This window comes from Podarcis muralis, chromosome 1 (assembly GCF_964188315.1).
Source record: "Podarcis muralis chromosome 1, rPodMur119.hap1.1, whole genome shotgun sequence".
Taxonomy (NCBI): domain Eukaryota; kingdom Metazoa; phylum Chordata; class Lepidosauria; order Squamata; family Lacertidae; genus Podarcis; species Podarcis muralis.
The window spans coordinates 76,743,788-76,761,954 of NC_135655.1; the positions used below are offsets into that span (position 1 = coordinate 76,743,788).

General features: G+C 41.9%; 1 protein-coding gene across 3 annotated transcripts in view; it reads right to left on the minus strand.

Moving 5' to 3' along the window:
* EPS8L2 (EPS8 signaling adaptor L2) overlaps positions 1 to 18,167 on the minus strand; it is an 88,276-nt gene that overhangs the window by 35,232 nt on the left and 34,877 nt on the right. Inside the window, exon 1 of one of the 3 annotated variants that reach the window (XM_028735181.2) lies at positions 11,870 to 11,892. The exons of the other annotated variants lie outside the window; for them this stretch is intronic. The gene's annotated coding sequence lies outside the window, so the exon portion shown is untranslated. Of the gene's footprint in view, positions 1 to 11,869; positions 11,893 to 18,167 lie in introns of those variants that run through there. 3 annotated transcript variants of the gene reach the window in all.

An 18,167-nucleotide genomic window follows, 5' to 3' on the forward strand; every position in this document is an offset into this window, starting at 1 on the left:
CTGAGAAACATTGCTTGTACTCTAAAAGATCCCATTTCTGGCTCACAAGGGCCTCCTCTAGTTGACTTGTTTATTGAGCATTTGTCCTGATTTGCTTACACAAAGCTTATGTGGAGGTTAGACGATGCCTGGTCTTTATTCAGCATTTGTTTTGATTTGTTTGTGGGGACAATGAACATTCATCCTAATTTGCTTGCACAATAGTTATATATCTTCCCTGTTATTCATTTGTTTATTCCACACTATGGAGTGCATTTTCCCTTCACTTTTGTAACTGCAAAAAGTCCATTAAAAAACCCACACTTTAACTGCACACATCAAAATTTCTGTATGTGTATGAATCTTTCCTGGACAATACTGACAGTATGAAGGTGACTGAGGCTGCAGGAGACTCTCCTAACAGTGCAACCTTATACATATCTACTCAGAAGTAAACCCCATCATGTTCAGTGGGACTCACTACCAAGCAAGTAAAGAACTGTTGAATATCGTTCTAGAGTTCCACCCTCCAAAACAATTTTTGGCTCGGCATTCCATTAATCAGGGAATGAGACTTGATCAGTCAGTCCCCCATGACAACTGTCCATAGTTTTCTGCTCTTGTGGAGTTTTTTTATTTTCCTATCTTCTTTATTTCATTCATGCACAACTTTTACAGAGTAAAAGCTAGTGAAGATTACCTGGCTTTAGAGTCAGTGCCTGTCACTAAGAGGCTGGTAGACGATTCACCATGCCTAGTTCCTCAATTATAGGAAGACCTGCTAATAGTAACACGCCCACTTTGAATGCAAGGCACTTAATGGTTAAGGCTACTCTCCCTCTCACTCCAGCTTGGAAAGCAGATCCTCATCCATGTGGCCATGAAGGTAAGAACTCCCAAGAGCTGGGCTTGCAAAGCATGTTGCAAGTCTGCTAAGCTCCTATGTGAGCTAAGTGAACCCCAAGCTGCTAGGTAGCTCAGATCTTTTAAGAACAGTTGCCGAAGCTTACAGTGTAATCTTGTACATTGTCCAGTGAATTCAAGGGGGCTTACTGTCAGACAAGTTAGTATAGGATTGCACCTTTAGTTACTATGGGTGGGATTCCACTTTGGGCTTTTACAAATGTTCCATCTATGCAAGCATTGCAGCTTTCCGGATGGAATGATCCCCCTTGTCCTCCTCCAGGGAGATGTTCTGAAGGTTCTCTGGACCCCACCAGAGCCCATTTCAGGGGTACGAGAAGAGGAGAGGAGAGGAGAGGAGAGGAGAGAGGAGAGGAGAGGAGAGGAGAGGAGAGGAGAGGAGAGGAGAGGAGAGGAGAAAAGCCCTGTTGTGCAAGTGAAAGCTCTTATGTACGGCTTCAGCTAATGGGGCTCCTTAGTGAATCCTGCCCTTTATTGTGTTTTTTATTATTATTATTAAAATATTTCTACAGGGCTTTTTCATCAGTTCAAATCAGTTTGCATCATATTAAAAAAAATATATAAAACAAGAACAAAACCACCCCAACACATTACTGTAGATTTAAGAGTCACAGAAAACCAATTTCTATATTGCCAGCAGCCCAAGCAAGGGATTAGAATAATAAAGGATTTAGACTGCAGTATGGTAAACATGTATCTCAGCTTACATTCAGGGGGTATAATTTGAATGAGGCCAAATACGTACCCCAGGTTTCTTAGCTTTACTTTAATTATAGACTAGTAAAGATGATGGAACTAGGTGAGGAGAAAGATTAAATTTTAATAATAAACAAATCTCATTAATAGGCAGTCATTTATTTAATTGGCAAAAAGGACTGGAACCTGGTGAGATACACAAGGTAATGTCTTTGCCTATTGCAGGGAGTACAAGTTTAGAATGTGTTCCAGCTCTTGATGCTGGAACACCGTGAACACAGGAAGAGGATAGGAGGCCACCAAAATAGAATAAGATGAAAGATTCTGCCCACAGGCTTTGAAGTGAACTGATGAAGACTGATTTTAATTCTAAATGAACAGCTCAGTCCTATGCAGCATCATACTCTTCAAATACAAGTCCCATGGAAATAAGTTGGAGTTACTCCCAAGTAAGCGTGCATGGAATACAACCATTCATAATTTATACCTGTATTCCCAGATTTCACATCACCATCAGGAAGCACACCTGTGAAGACTGGCACATTTGCTATTAATTGAGAAGGAGTAGGGATAACATAATGCACATATTAAGAATGCATATACTAAAGTATGCATAAAAATAACATACATTATGTTAGGGCAAATTGCTTTCTGGGAGACAAAGGGGGAGGGGAGCTTGTTGCAGCAGGAGGGGGAGATACCAGTGACTCTTCAACAGTCTGGTTCATATCTGCCTCTTGGCCTTCATCTGCCCACTCTCCTGCTTCAGCTTCTGCCTCTGGTTTTTGACTGCTCTCTGCCACAGATTCTCCCAGCTCACTAAGCCCTGTTACCTCTTCAGCTTCTGCCACCTCCACCTTCCTCTTCTCCCGATTTCCTCCCTCTTCTCCCTCTGACCACTCATGGTTGTCCCACCACCACTCCCTGAGCCCTGAGCTTTCTTGGTTCCTCAGTTGGTTCCTCCCACCATTCCTCTGCATCCAACTAGTAAATGTGGATTTATTTTAAAAAGAAAAGGGGGTGGGGGAATGTGGAAATAGCTCCAAAGCAGTAGGTTTTCTGCCTGCATTTCATCATGCAACTGAAAGAGCCTTTGAGATTTGGAATGAAATAGCTCAAACAAATAACAATGGAGAAGAACAACTATCACCTGTGAATGAACATTACACCCATGAGAATATAAACATTCCTTCTCTGACCCCTTGGTCCTTGTCCTAGATTAGCCAGCAAAAAATGTACAAGCTATGCCTGTGAATTAGATTTCATAACCTTATAGTCAATAAAGGTTATCTTGAAGACCAGAGTCTGTTGGTTCCTAGGTCACTGCAATACCCTAACTTCATGCTATGCTCTATTTACATGCTATGTTCTGTTTACATTGTTAAAGGTTCCTGAAAGTCTAGTTCCCAGGACCTCTCAGAGGTCAAGAGAGACCTACGCCACTTTCATCTTTTGAGGCCCTCAGCCATAAAAATTAAAATTAAAAATTAAAGCATGCCAAAATAAAAGAAGGCACTCCCGCCCCCAAGAGTGAGTGGTTTGTTCATATAATCAGCTAATCTGAGATGGCATGTTCACTATAATTTTGTGCTATCAGAACTGACATTTTAAAATCTTTAATATGACTAAATCCATATCAGTTAATAACAACAAAAATATCTTTCATAAAATCACATCTCTTATTAGCTTAACATTGCTGTTCTGAAAATGTGTGTCACATTTTGGTCTAATGTGCATGAAAACAAGTTGTGAAACTTATCAAATGTGGGGGAAATCAACAAATTTAGTAAGCTGAGCCCCCCCCCCTTTGAGTTTGAGGCACTGGGTCAAATGGCCCTCTTTTCCCGCTCCCCAACTAGCCCTGCTAGTCACACCACCTTTTTTAATGTATCAATGAATTGAGTGTTGGGAGAGGGCTTTCTGCACGTTTAGTTTACTGCCTATTAAAAAGTGCTTTCCCATTTGTACAGTGCTCATTACCTTTCTTCCAAATAGCATTTTGGTACAGGGATATTGCATGTCCCAAGCAATAAACTGCGCTCTCTCTCATACCTAGGAAAAGGTGATGTTACTTCCCTGTAGGCAGACTATTCATTGCTATGCTAACTGTTGCATTTGGGATGTGCTTACACAAAATCTGGAAGGTGTCTATTGGAAATGGCTTCTGACATTATAGATAAAAGACCATTTTTTAATTGTGACAAGTAACAAGATTTCTTCCCCCTCCCCAAAGAAACGTAACATATTGCCTGATACTCAGATGTATCAGGAGGGTTTGATAAATGTATGAGCTGGGCTATTACTGGTACATTTTCGTTGTTTCATGCAATCATGCAGCAGTTATATTCATAACACTATAATGTCAGGTAAAAGTGCTATGATTTGATCACAACCACTGTGTTATATAGTTAAGTACGGTTTGTTAACTTGTTTGATACTTACAAATTGATACTTATGCCGGGTGGTAGCAAAAACGGAAAATCAACTTTACAAATGACACCCCAATATTAGAAATTGCAAAAACCTTTATACAGTATTCATAACCAACATTGTTGTCCATATGTGGATGTATAAAGTGGTGCAGCTTGCCCAGTGAGATGGAGATGCAGTAATAGCCTCCTGGAAGTAGAGCTGCTGATGTTTGCTGTTTGCCAATCAGGACTTTTCACGTGGTTTGTTTCAGTGGATCATGGCACTAGCACAACTGGCATTAGTTGAATATGAAACGTCCATAATGAACTATGCTTGACCCTGGCACTAGTTCTTACCTTAAACGTGATCTGGAAGGTATGAGTAAGAATCCTGACCTAATACTTAATGTAAAGATCAGCACACTAATCCCGGGTTACCAGCAAAGTTTAATGATCCCCTCCTGCAAGAAAAGAATTGGGTTCCGCATTGACAACAGAAGCTTCCTCCAAAGGTAAAGTATTAATTCAGGAAATGTACAAATAACAAGTTAGTCATCTCTCGCTAAGGTTATGGCCTTTCAACTTCAAATGCAGAGAAGTAAACAGACTAATAAACAGACAGGAATGTGTAGAAGGAGCGTCTCCTCCCCCATCGTTCTGCCCGGACACTGAGGTCCAGCTCCGAGGGCCTTCTGGCGGTTCCCTCATTGCGAGAAGCCAAGTTACAGGGAACCAGGCAGAGGGCCTTCTCGGTAGTGGCGCCCGCCCTGTGGAACACCCTCCCATCAGATGTCAAAGCGATAAATAACTACCTGACATTCAGAAGGCATCTTAAGGCAGCCCTGTTCAGGGAAGTTTTTAATCTGTGATATTTTACTGTATCTTTGGTTTTTATGGAAGCCGCCCAGAGTGGCTGGGGAAACCCAGCCAGATGGGTGGGGTACAAATAATAAATTATTATTATTATTATTATTATTATTATTATTATTATTATTATTAGAAAATAAGCAATGGTACAAAGGAGTTTAGGTGTTACTGCACTCAATCACTGAAGAAGCCCATCCCCTTTCCATAGGGAATTGCTGGCCCCAGATAGTACTTAAACCCCAGATTTTCATTAGTCAGGTAGCTCACATGCTCTAATGGGGCACCCTCTTTGCATCCTCATCTCAAGGATCATCTCCATGGGCACAAACCAACAATATGAATGAGAGATTTCTGTTATCTGTCTGGCACAGGATAGGAATAGTTTAATTCTTCCAGAAGGCACAGATCCCTGATCCCTGAGACTTTGAGTTCCATTAGGCTTCAAGATCACATATATCCACCTTCCTGTTCTCTCCCCCCCCCCCGCCCGCCCTTAGTGTGGGTCTGTGGTACATTGTTGCATCTACCTCCTGGCTTTTGGGTAGATAGGGACTCCTTAGATCAAGGTGTGTTTGTGCTGTATGATTTGGTGCCCACCTATCTTTAACCTGGGTGTCTGAAGCATACACTGTCTCTTTCATTTCATGTAATAAACCAAGCTTTCTCTACTTCTTGGTGTGTACAACTTCTTTATGGGGCATAAAGTTAAGGGTTTACATGCATTCGTAATGGACACATGTACTGACTCCAGAGAAAGATCCCAATCCTCTCAGCGTAGTGCACTGAAAACATGTGAGTGCTGGACATGCATGTGGGTGCAGCCACACACACCATAACAGAGCTGTGCAGATGCATCAGCAGAACAAATTCAGAACCCTTACTTGTGAATCTTTTGCATTTCTTCTGTGCCAAAGAGAAGCAGGGAAGCTGATGGATCTGGTTCACCTCTTAGGGATTTTCTCCAGTATTATTACGCTTATATTCATGTGATATTAGTTGCCTCAGTGTTATTCAGGTTGGAAGAAACTCTCTAAGGCTCTAAGCTGTGGTTAATAAGTATCATATATCCAAAGAACGCAGTTGTAAGATGGACAAGGCAAGAGGAAAATAAAACGTTTCCATTTTCCTTTGTGGGGAGCCATTGACTTCTGTTTAAATACAACAGAACTAGAACAATGTTGCTTTGTTGCTGTGAGATGCTATCTTCAGATGATAATCAGGCTCTTCTAAAAACACACCTGGCAAGCATCTTACTCTCTCCCTCTCTCATATTCTTTGGTTTGTTGGTTTACTATCTAATCTGTGTTTTTTTCCTGCCTTATTTCCATTATGCTACAAGCTTCACCCAACAGGAACACAATGAGTACGCCCTTTTGTTTCATCATCAAATTTATTTATGCTGTTTACTAATCCAGCCAGACAATTCAAACTGTGTCCCTACTACATTGTACCCTTTGTGGGACAAATCCTGTAGCTCCGGATTCAAAGACAATAGTGTGAAATCCAGTTAGAGCTGCTAAGTTTTCACTTAGGTTCTGCCTTAGCCTCTGAATGCTCCATGAGATTAAGCAAAGATGTTGCATTTGCACCTCTCATTCTTCCTCATCCTCTTTACCCACCTGCTGTAGCAAGCGGGACTCTAGTTTTACATCCACAGTAGGTGCATAAAGTGATGATTAGTGACTGGCTTGCGTCTGTGTTTTAACAGCAACTTAATATGCAAAAATCAAAAAATGACACTTATCAAATAATACAGGTAAGTATGAGCTGAGCTGAATTGTGGAAGATTCAAGACAGATTAAAAAAAAGTGATTCTTCACATAGCACATAGTTAAACAAGGGAATTTGCTTCCACAAAATGTAGTGATGGACAACTTTAAAAGGGGATTATGCAGGTCCGTGGAGGATAAGACTACTACATAACAGAAGGCAACTCTAGTTATAAACTAGATCTGTTCCCCCCCCCCCCAAAAAAAAACACAGCCTAGAAAAATGAAAAGGCTGTTGCATATCAGCCCAGTTTACAACAGCCATATACAATCCAGGTTCTAGGAGATCTCTTTCTGCTTATTTTGGCTTTATTTTTTCCACCTGGCAGCAAAGCAGGAATAAACACAAACCCACCAAATGTGAGAAACAAATATTGACTAAGGGGAAGAAACACCACCTTTTGCCAATGCTTTGTATTCATTCTGCAGCATCGTTTCTCTATCTTCCAGGACACACCCAAAGAACAGGAAGAAATGCAGATTATATTTGAAATACTGGGGTGTGTGTCTCTCTCTTTCACCATTACTGATACTGGGAGCAAAACAAGACTTTGAAAGAAAACACGCGTACACCACTAAAGGCTTAATAATAGAATAAAGAGAGACCTCTTATATGTTGGCTCAGGTGTTTTTAAATCATAATTTTGTGTGTGTGTGTGTGTGTGTGTGTGTGTGTTTTGGAACATAACCAGCACCCCATTTTAAAGGGCTGGTATTAACCCTTAAACAGTTGGAGACCAAGTTACTTGAAGGATTAATTTGGCCCATATTAGCCTGCCCGCACTGAGATCATTCATCTGAAGCTCTACTGACAAGCCTGCCTGTAGGAACAACTGGGTTGGTGGGCACAAAAAAGAGGGCTTTTGGTTTTTGGCAATGGGTCCGTGCTTGTGGATTGCTTTGCCAGTAAGGCTTCATCAAGCCTCATAACCTGCTGCCTGTCCCTAAAGCAAGGATAGGGAACCTGCTGGACTACAGTTTCCATAGTCTCTGCTGGTTGGAACTGATGGGAATCAAAGTCCAATGGCACCTGAAGGGCCACAGGTTCATGCCAGCTGCCCTAAAGACTTGTTTCTGTTCCGTTGTATTAAACAGGATGCTATTGGGTTGTTGCATTTAGAAAATGATCCTGGTGAAAGATGTATGGAACTTAAGTGTTTTTGCTAGGCTGGATGTGCTTTTAGAATTATTTCTAGTTCTTACCTGTTCTTTCTCACCTGGCCTACCAAGTTTTACACACAGGTGTGTAAAAATAAATGATAACATGAAACGTTGTCATTTTATTGTATTTGAAGCTAAATATTTATATTGTGTATTGATTGTGGGAAGGGGTTTATTTTTAACCATAGAAGTGCCACACACACAAATATTATTATTATTATTATTATTATTATTATTATTATTATTATTATTAGTTTTATTGCAGAGAGGACCAACTACATTTGTTAGCTCTTAGAATCCAAGGTACACAATTTAATGTATCTACCACAAAGCTCTTAAAATGCTACCTGCATATATGCAATGACACTTCAATGTAACAAGAGTGAGCAGATCCACACTGTTGCATGTTTCAAGGATGGAAAATATTGCATAAGAGTTCATTTATTATCACAATCATTATTGCACTATACGCCAAAGCCTGGAGCACTCTCAGTTTCAGAGCAGGATTGTTTCCAACCGAGCACATGCCCCATGAAACTGCCAAGCTCCACCCATGGGTTACACTAAAAGGTAGCTATTTAGGAAGGTAGCAGCCAGCAGTATTGAATTATACATTGCAGTAATGAGCACAAGTGATGGGTTGCTGCATTTCTTTTTTTGGCAGCACAAACAGAAATGGAGTAGGTGAAGCTTTGCCATCACTACATCTTCCTGCTTGGAAAAACTGCAGACTTTATACCAGAAAAAAACATAGCAGCTTGATTTAAATACCAGTAAATATTTTAAATCTGGCAACATTTTACTCCATTTTTATCTTGAAATTTGAATGCATTATTGGTTTGTTTAAATTGTTTTTTTTTTCATTTTGGCAGCATTAAATATGATATTGCATAAGGTGTCTGAAATATCATTGCGTACCAAATCCCATCAGCAGCCAGATGCCAAAGGCTGGACTCCAATATAATCTACTGCCAATTCTAGATACTAGATTCTGAGAATATCCAATGAATATTCCATGTTGAAAGTTCACAATGAATAATTCAAAGACGATTTTTGAGGAGCAAATTCATTTCTGCTTTAGTGGCAACTCTAGCTGCTCTTTGGTTGTTCATGGTGGTTGACAAACCCCTGAAAGATCAAAACAGCTTAGATGTATTATAGTGCCCAGGAGCCTAGGCTGCGGACACCTACTGAATTAGCAAATAAAGAATACATGCATTGTTTGTGTTTCCCATCTATGCCAAACTGGAGCAGCCCCTCTTGTGAATGTCAGGTGCTGCCGTGCATGTTAGCTGCCACATTCACGTACTTGTGACTGTAAAAAAGCACGTTGTGCTGTACATGACAATGTACCTACTTTTTTCTACATAAGGATTATCTCCAGGTAGGAAAATATGTACTATATTAAATTACCCTTAGGAAATATAAGCTTCTTACGCACTTTCAGCTGTCCCAGAGGCTTCTGCATAGCCTGCTGCTGTTAGGAAGAAGTACATGGCAATACCATCACAGTGGGCTGCTGATTAAAAGGTCAGTCTCTCAATTGACATTGATGGAATACATGCTGTGATTTTCAGTGAGGTTTGGCTCAGGCTTGTTTTTATGTCTGTTCCGATAGCAATGCACTGCTTTATTGACAGTATGCTGGCAGGCTTTAGGAGGAGTTGCACTGCTAAATTCCTTTCCATCATGCTTAATATTTACCCCAGCATCAGTGAGGAGTGCTTGCATTCCTTTGTTTATTAGATAAAGATATAAAGCAAGCAAGGAGAGCAAACACAAATACAGCCAACATTTCCTTCTTGTGCAAAGTACCCATGCGGTGAAAAGCTCTGAGCAATTCTAACACGCCAAGGCATGCAATAATATCCCTTTACATTTTCATTGCATTCAAGTTGCTTCATGTGCATTATCAAGTTGTAACCATTACAACAACTTTGTAGCGCGCGCGCGCACACACACACACACACACACACACACACACACTGTGCATGGGGAAATTAAGGCAGAGAGAGAGACTTACTTGCCAGCTAGCTAAAACATGGACTTCCTGATTCACAGCGCAGTTTCAGCCTTTTTCGCATGTCCTCTAGATTAAATGCCAAGTGTTGCAAATTTGGTTGACACCAAAAGCATGTTTTGCTTTTCTATCATACATAATGCAAATATAAAGCTAGCGCAGTCTCACAACCTGCATTCAGGTGGAGTGCACTGGTAGTACACAAAGTTGAGCAGAGTAGTATTGCTCAAAGTTGCTATCTAGCCCAGAATTTGTGACTTGGCAGAGTTTGGTGTGGACATGTCTTTGGACAACCCTATCCTGAAGGCATTTCAGCTTCATCAGAGGCAGCTACATTGGTGGCAATTTTTTAGGGTTGCAGCTGGCAGGTAGCAGAGTAACCTTGCCAAGAACAGGGTGCTGTTGGAAGTTATGTTGGTGCATTATGTGCTCTTATAGCTACAGTCTTTAGCGCCAAGGTGCTTATCATCCTGGGTTGCAGTTTCTCAGTCGCGAACGATTTACAACTTCCACAGAAAAGTCACTAAATATTCTAACAGCATAGTGTTCATACTACAGATGCTATAAAATGGGGGAATAGGGTTTTGAAGAGGGGGAAGTGTGTTGGTGATATCCACCGATTTGCAACAGTGGAAGTCAGAGGTAGAGAGAGTATAAAAGCAAGAATGTGAATGATCTGGAAGAAGCCTTTTCTTTCTAAAATTGTCCTGCCTGTAGTCTATCACAGTGGAGTTGTGGTTCTTCACCTAAGACCACTGGTCTATTAGCTCAGTACTGTGTACAGCGACAGGTAGCAGCTCACCAGGGTTTCAGATAGTGGTCACCACTTCACAGCTAAGTGGCACACCAGGCATCATAACAGAGCAACAAAGTGACCTCTGTTGATTTTTATGTGTTTAGATCAACACTGTGCCTCCTTGTATTTATTTTCAATCATATTTTCAACCAGTGCATGTAAGACGGTTTCTGCTTCTTTTCTCAAAGGAGATAGTAGGAATGGAAACATTAAGAAACGTTGCTAGTGAGTGGAGAACTGTACCAGAGAATAATCTGAAACTGTGATCAATGGCGGGGCGGGGGGAAGAGTTTGAAAGGAGAAACTGAAGCAACGGCTGAGATGTTGAGACAAACAATGGAGTTATTCAAGGCAGGGGAGTGGGGGAATCTGGAATTAATGTCCCTAGGCATTCCAATGGCACCATTCCATTAACCTAGATCTACTCTGCTAATAGCTTTCTCAGGGAGATTGTAGGAATAAGCGTGTGCGTGTGCACACACACACGGAGTTGTGTAGCATCTCAAAGACAAACAAATTAATTATGGCATTAGCTTCAGATGACTTGAGTTCACATTGTGACGAAGGAGGGACACTCGAGTGAAGCCCCTCGCACTCGCTTCACTGTCCAACTGTAAAACAACAGCCCTGCAGTGCTGCCGCAGTGGGTCTTACTCTCTGGTAGTTTCTGCCACCACCCTCTCACTTTCTTCCTGCAGCCCAGATGGGAGGGAATCTGGATGCATCAAAGTGCTGACTTTAAAAAATAAAAATAAAAATAATAAAAAAAATGCTCAGTCCGTGCACCCAGCACTCCTCTATACAACCCACACAAATTGCTGGGGAAATCAGGGCTAGCTTCCAGCTGCCTTATCTTAGTCCAAGATCAAAGCAGTTTGCTCATTTTCCCCTGCAGACCCCTCACTAGGCTTCTTAAAACCCAGGAAATGCACCCTGCATTTCTCAGACACTTCCCTTGTTGGTTACTCAAGAGTTGTAAAGGCAGGCCCCACGCCCTGAGTCTATCTCAGAAGAGTCTGCTGGTGTCTTACAATTCTGATCCTAAATTTTTAGTAGTAGCATGAATTCCAAGCATCTAGGCGCATGGGGAGTCTAAAACCCTGAGGTTGGTAGTGACACACACTTCAGCAAGGAGAAAACAGACAGAAGGTCAAAACAGAATACAAAATAAACCAGGGCACGATGGTTCTCAAATTGGACTAATCCTAGCCTAGCCACGACAAAATAATGATTCCAATTTACTTACAAGTTCTGCTTCAGAGAAAAGTCCCTGATGGTGAGTGGGAACACCTGGATCCCTGGTGATGGGAGGGAACACACTGCAGAGCAGTTCAGCTTTTTAAAGACTCCCTCCCTTCTTTTGTGGGAATGACTTTTGACCCTTACTTGCCAATGCAAAGCTAGAGCCAGGTGCTCAGGTTCTGCAGTCTCTCTCAGGATATATGTGACAAGCTGGCTTAGAAAAATGGAGGAGCCAATGAGTGCCTTTCTTCACATAGTCATCAGCTCCCCTCCCATGCCAAACAGCACCAGGGCGAAATTCTCACTGGGAAGACAGCATAAGAAAGAAGAATCAACAACCACCCCCATCAACACACACAGACACCAGTGGCTAGTACTTACAGCTTAAGAAGATATAACCAATGCCAAACTGCAGCGAATACTGTGACCCTGACCAGCCGTACACCAGCAACAGTATAATATTCAGCAAGTCACAGGGAATCAGTTACTTACTGAAGACACCTAATCCCCAAAGTATTTGCTATCTGAATAATTGTTTCTTGATGCTGAAATAATATATTTGTCTCCATGGCTACCAAAGCATAGAATCTTTGGTATCTGTCTGTGGTCACATGGGCTGCAATTTAATCTTTGGCCAACAGTACATTGCACTCAGTGGTCAATTATCATTCTTACTTACCAGGAGTTGCAGAGCTACAATATTCACATAACAACACACCCACACACCCTGCCACCACCAGCAGCATATGGTGTGAAGAGGGGAGCCTGGCATTGTTAGAAGCCTTGCAACTCCCCATCCCACCCATGTTTACTCAGAAGCAAACTCCACAGTTCACAGTGGGGACAAATTCCAAATAAGGATGCTTAGGACAAGTGCCCAAATCTCCAATCCTAAACTTATTAACCTGGAAAACAATCCCACAGAAATCAATAAACAGTATTAGGAATCAGGTGCTAAGGTACTGAAGCTGTCACTCTGCAAGCAGCTCATGACAGTGTATCTGGTATCTACTGCAGCACAGAGGTCTGGACTGCATAGGTCACTCTGTGTGTGTAAGTGGTAGATGGATGTCTCTATCACGTGCCTGAGGAGTCACTAAATAGTCCTTTTCATTATTTGATCTCACATATGAGCTCATGACTGAAAAGCACCAGAAGGTGTGAACCATTCAGAAAGCATCCATTCTGACCCCGGGCAGTCATGTGGGAATGACCGTGCCCCTCATGCTGGCCTACCGTGTTCTGTTACACTAAGCACTAAAACCTTTCTTGGGTTACATGTAGTTTCTTGTGTCAAGTGATCTTGCCTTGCAGGCAGCCGCTTTTCAGGTGAGTGTTCCATCATCTAGCTTGGCTATTGCAGGTAAAGTGCTTCAAAGCTGGCATCCACTTCAGATTGGACACATTCAGCTATGAGCAACCCTTATAGCATCTCATTTCTCTAACCTTCAAACCACAGTAACCGAGACACACACTTGTCCCTTTGTGGCCATTAGAAAAATCAACATTAAAAACAACACATTATAGAAGGGGTCAACCAGGTGTTATAACACTTATTGCTAAACCCTCATTTGAATGAAAAAACAGACAAAAATGTATTTTGAACAGATAAAGTAGAAAATAGGTTGCAAAGGTAGGAGGGGCAAGGGGGCTTGTAGGTAACTTTCTGATGGCAGATGCTGCAAATATCTCCTTCTGCCATCCAAAGGTAGTTAAAGTATACTAAAGGGAAGTGGAAGCTGACTGCCATTTTGAGGCAGAGTTCATGTCTTAAGTTTTGACTGAGAGAGGTTAAAATATCCAATTTAATTTTTTTGCAGTAATCAAGGCATGCTGGACTTTGGGTACCAAATTTGGAAACACTGTCACAAATTTGATGCATCCATCAGGACACCAGCATATTTACATCAAGAGATAGACACATACAGTATACCAAGAACCACACACATTGAAATCTTCTCCACACTTTCTTTACTTCCCACCATACATTGTCAGTCTCTTCCCTCTCTCCTTCCCATCTGTAACGTGGTTCTCACCATACCACTTTTCCATTCAATACAGCACCAGTTGATACTACAGAAATGTTAATAGCAGTAGAGGCTTCCTTTGTATCCTCCCCAGGCTCTCTGTTCATCCTTCTGAGTATTTCCTGCTTGGGTTTATAATACAGTATGGATCTTATAAAGATTGAGAATCCACTTGACTATGTAGAATTGCTACATCCCCAGCCTGAGCACCTGAGAGAAAATGGGATGGATTTATAGCAAACAGGTTTGTGGAACTGAACCACATTTGCACATAACACTAAGCCATAGTTTAGCACTATACGGACGGACATCAACAAGCCCAGTAGCTGATGGCAGGGTCGGGTTGCACTGCTCACAACCTCCTTCTGATGGAGTCCCTGCTGCATTCCAAGATGGAGAGAGCGAAGGGACAAGTGGTGGTGATGAGGTCAGTGCAGTGCAAATGTGCCCATGAAGCCAAGCTTGCTGGCATATTTGCACCATGCCAACCTCACTGTCACCTACTCCCTCCCTCTCTGCACCTCAACTCAGCTGGAGGGAGGTCAGGTGAATTGCACAGCCACACCACACTGTCTGCTACTAAATAAGCCTGAGTGAAACGTGAGATGGATGCACTCCACCCTCCACTCTCCTCCTCTGGCACAGCCAGGAGGAGAACTTCTACCAAGTTTAATATCATTTTTAAAGAATCTCAGCTTAGTGTTGCATTTGAACCAGAAATCCTGGTTCAAAACAACCTGTGGTAAGGTTAATAACAAATCAACTTCAAGCCATAGATTGTGAAGCTGACTTATTAAACTAGCCAGAGTTTGTTTTAAACCAAGTTCTGTGGTTCAGATGTAAGACTAAGCTAAGATTCTTTCAAAGTGAAACTAAAGCTGGCAGAAATCCTCCTCTTGAACATGCTAGAGGAAGAGACGGGCAGCAGCGGGGGTGGGGAAAGTGTGTGAGTTGAAAACTTTGCTCAGGCTAGATAATGAAGTGCTAAACCATGGTTCAGTACAGGGCCAGCCCACCTATGATGCAATGTGAGGCACACACCTTGGGTGGCAGGATCCGCAGGGGCAGCAGATCTGGCCTCCAAGGAATGCACTACTTGCTGCTGCTGCTGCTGCTGCTGCTGCCACTGCTGCAGTGGTGGTGATAGCTGTGGCATGCTCATTGGAAGCCAGATCTCATTGGTGAATAGGAGGCACTGCTGGTCTCCTGCCACCCTTGTTACCAGTGCAGGTCTTTATTCCTCCCTTGCTCCTGATGTAGATTTTCACACACGCTTTTTTCCCTGTTGGGGATGGTGGTGGGTATTTTGTAGTTTGCCTCAAGTGCCAAAATATCTAGGGCCAGCCCTGGTTCAATGTTATATGCAACCAGCCAGAATGATTAAGAGGCTAGAGCCACCTGTAGGTTCCTTATTATTTTTGCAAAGTATTTACCATTAGCTGACGCGCGGCGTGGGGGGTGGGGAGGTTGCAGCAGGGGGCAGAGGAGATTGCTAATGTGACAGAAAATGCAGCAACACGCCTGTTGTGTAAACCACTAATTATTCCAAAGTACTTCCTCCCCAGACATTCTCTTGAGCTTGCCAGGAAAATAATGGATTTCCCTCCAATGTCCTTTCATCTTGGTTCAGAATAGAAGCCAGTAAGCAGAGAAGTGACTTTATTTATTCATGGTTCACATTAACATTTATTCAGCTGGCAGCTGTGAATTGAATGAGGTAGTAACCTGAGAGCTACTTGCTGTACCTGTAAGCGGAGGGATCTTTCAGCAAGTGCTTCTGGCGACTCTTCTAGAGTATGGAGCTAAGCACATGAGATGCCCGTGTTTTAGTTGCCAAAGGCAGTGAGCATCCAGTACCCTTCATGACCCCAAGGGACACATGTGGCAGAGGAAGGGCAATTCATTCATTCATGCAAGTAGGAGGAAGGGTCATTCACCAGCTCTTGTTACTACTATCAGAGCAGGTACTGAAGACACAATATTATATTTCCTCATTCTACAGGGCTGCCATGTCCCCAAAATATAAGAAACAACACAAGTACTTTGGAGTGTTCAATGCACACAGTCATCTTTACAACAACCCGGTAAGGTTTTGTTAACCCCATTCTGCAACGTAGCAGACTTGAAGCTAAATAAATAGACACATTGTTGAGGCCCCTTGCGAATCCACGGCAGAGATGGGATTCAAGCCAGAGACTTTCTGGCCAACAGCTCATACCTCTAAGCCACTATGCTACATTGGACGTCATATCTATAGGCCCCAAACAAAGAGTGTAGGAAAAGCCATGTAATCTATTCTTGTGACTAGAAGACAGAAAAAATATATAGCAACTAAGGCCATGCACAGCTTCTTGATTGCACTGCCAGAGTGTCAAAGTGCTCCATGTGCCCTCCTCTTTTTTTTTAAGGACTTCTGTATCAACCCTATTATCACCATAACAGCCTGAATATTTCACAGCTGCTAGTGTGGTGAAATGGAATACTAGCACCCCCTCATTTAACTCATTAGGCAGGCACTGAATAAAATTTCCAGCATCACACCTTCTATTTACGCAAGCATAAACACAAATAAGTGACTTTTAGGAATGCAAAAAATGTATTTCCATATCTTTAGCTAGTATTTTAACATCTACTTGCTCAAGACCTCAGATAATTGGGTATGTTTATCCACAGTGCAGAGAGAAGTTATTAAATCAACTGAGAGAGATGCAACAGAAAAGCATCCTTAATGTTCAGCATGAAAGTCCAACATCCTTCCAGGGCACATCAGCAAATGGAGGCACTGTTTTGTCTAGCCAATTATAGGCTAATAAATATGTTGTCATTTCTGGAATTGCCTAAGGGGTCTATTTTTGGTAACTTTGGCATTACATCAGCTACCTTTCGGTCCAGATAACATAGTCCAATAATTCGTTTTGTGTCCCTTCAGAATCCTTGGTGTGGATACCATCTGGTCATGGCAACTTGCTGTTACTTAGGACACCAATAGCTGCCTGCTATTTTCATGCATCAGTCTCTGCTTTCAGGCTTCCCATAGACATTTGAATGGCCACTGTGAGAACAGGCTGCTGGACTAGATGGATCTTTGGCCTGATCCAACAGGGCTCTACTTATGCAAGATTTAGACAAGAAAAGATCAGGTGTATTTTCAAAAATGAGGTGTAAAGCAAAGATATATGAGTCTTATCCCAAGTAGCAGTATGTGAACAATCTGTCAATATTCTTGTATTGATTTACAAAGCCCTGAACAACTTGGATCCAGGATATCTCAGGGATCACCTGAACCCTTACAGCCCAGCTCAGACACTGAGATCATCTGCAGAAGCATCTCTGGTCACTCATTCTACAAGCTCATTTGAAAATAAAAAGAAACTGAGCCTTTTGTGTTACCACCCCAGTCCTGTGGAACACACTGCTAATAGAGGTTCAGCGGGCACCTTCCGTGCCAACTTTTAAACACCTGCTCAAAACTTTTCTATTCCACCAAGCCTATGCCAGCAGTTAAGAGTACACTCCCCACAATGGTCTACTGATGCTTGTTTTTATTATTATTACTTTGAATTTGTTTTTAGTATTTATTATTTTATTGTCTGTTTTATGCTTTTATATTGTTGCAAACCACTGATGTATTTTTTATGATACAGCAGTTTAAAAACATTTTTTTAAAATAAATTAAATAAATAAACACAAGGAATTCTGCTTGCACAATATTCCCCTCTTCTCCTCACATGCACAGGGGGAGAAGTCCTGTTGCACAAGCAGAAATCTTTGTGATTCATTGACAAGATGAATTATTTGAATACCACCCATTAACTTTTCTGCAGTGATCTTATCTGATTTTTTTCAATACTCTCTTAAATCATTATTTGGCGGGTTTCCTGCAAATGTTGTAGTCACAGTCTCTCAGCCTAACCTACTCCAAAGGGTTGTTTGTGAGGATAAAATGGAGAAGGGGGAAACCTCACTGAAGTAAAGGTATAAATGTAATAATAAGATAAATGCATAAAATGGACTGCAGTCCATAGAAACATTTTTGTTAGTCGTTAAGGTACCACGAGATTCTTTGTTGCTTTAGCTTCAGGAGTGAGAATTATGAACCCCAAAATCTGTCATCAGAAAACAATGAACAAAGGGAAGAAAGGTGAACACTGAAGGCTGCCATTTAGACACCTAGAAGCTGTCATGGGGGGGGGGGCAGTCCAGTAAGAGATGCCTTTTTGGTGTCCAGTATAAGACCTGAGCAAGCCATCTAGGAATAGTGCATGGGAGAGGAGG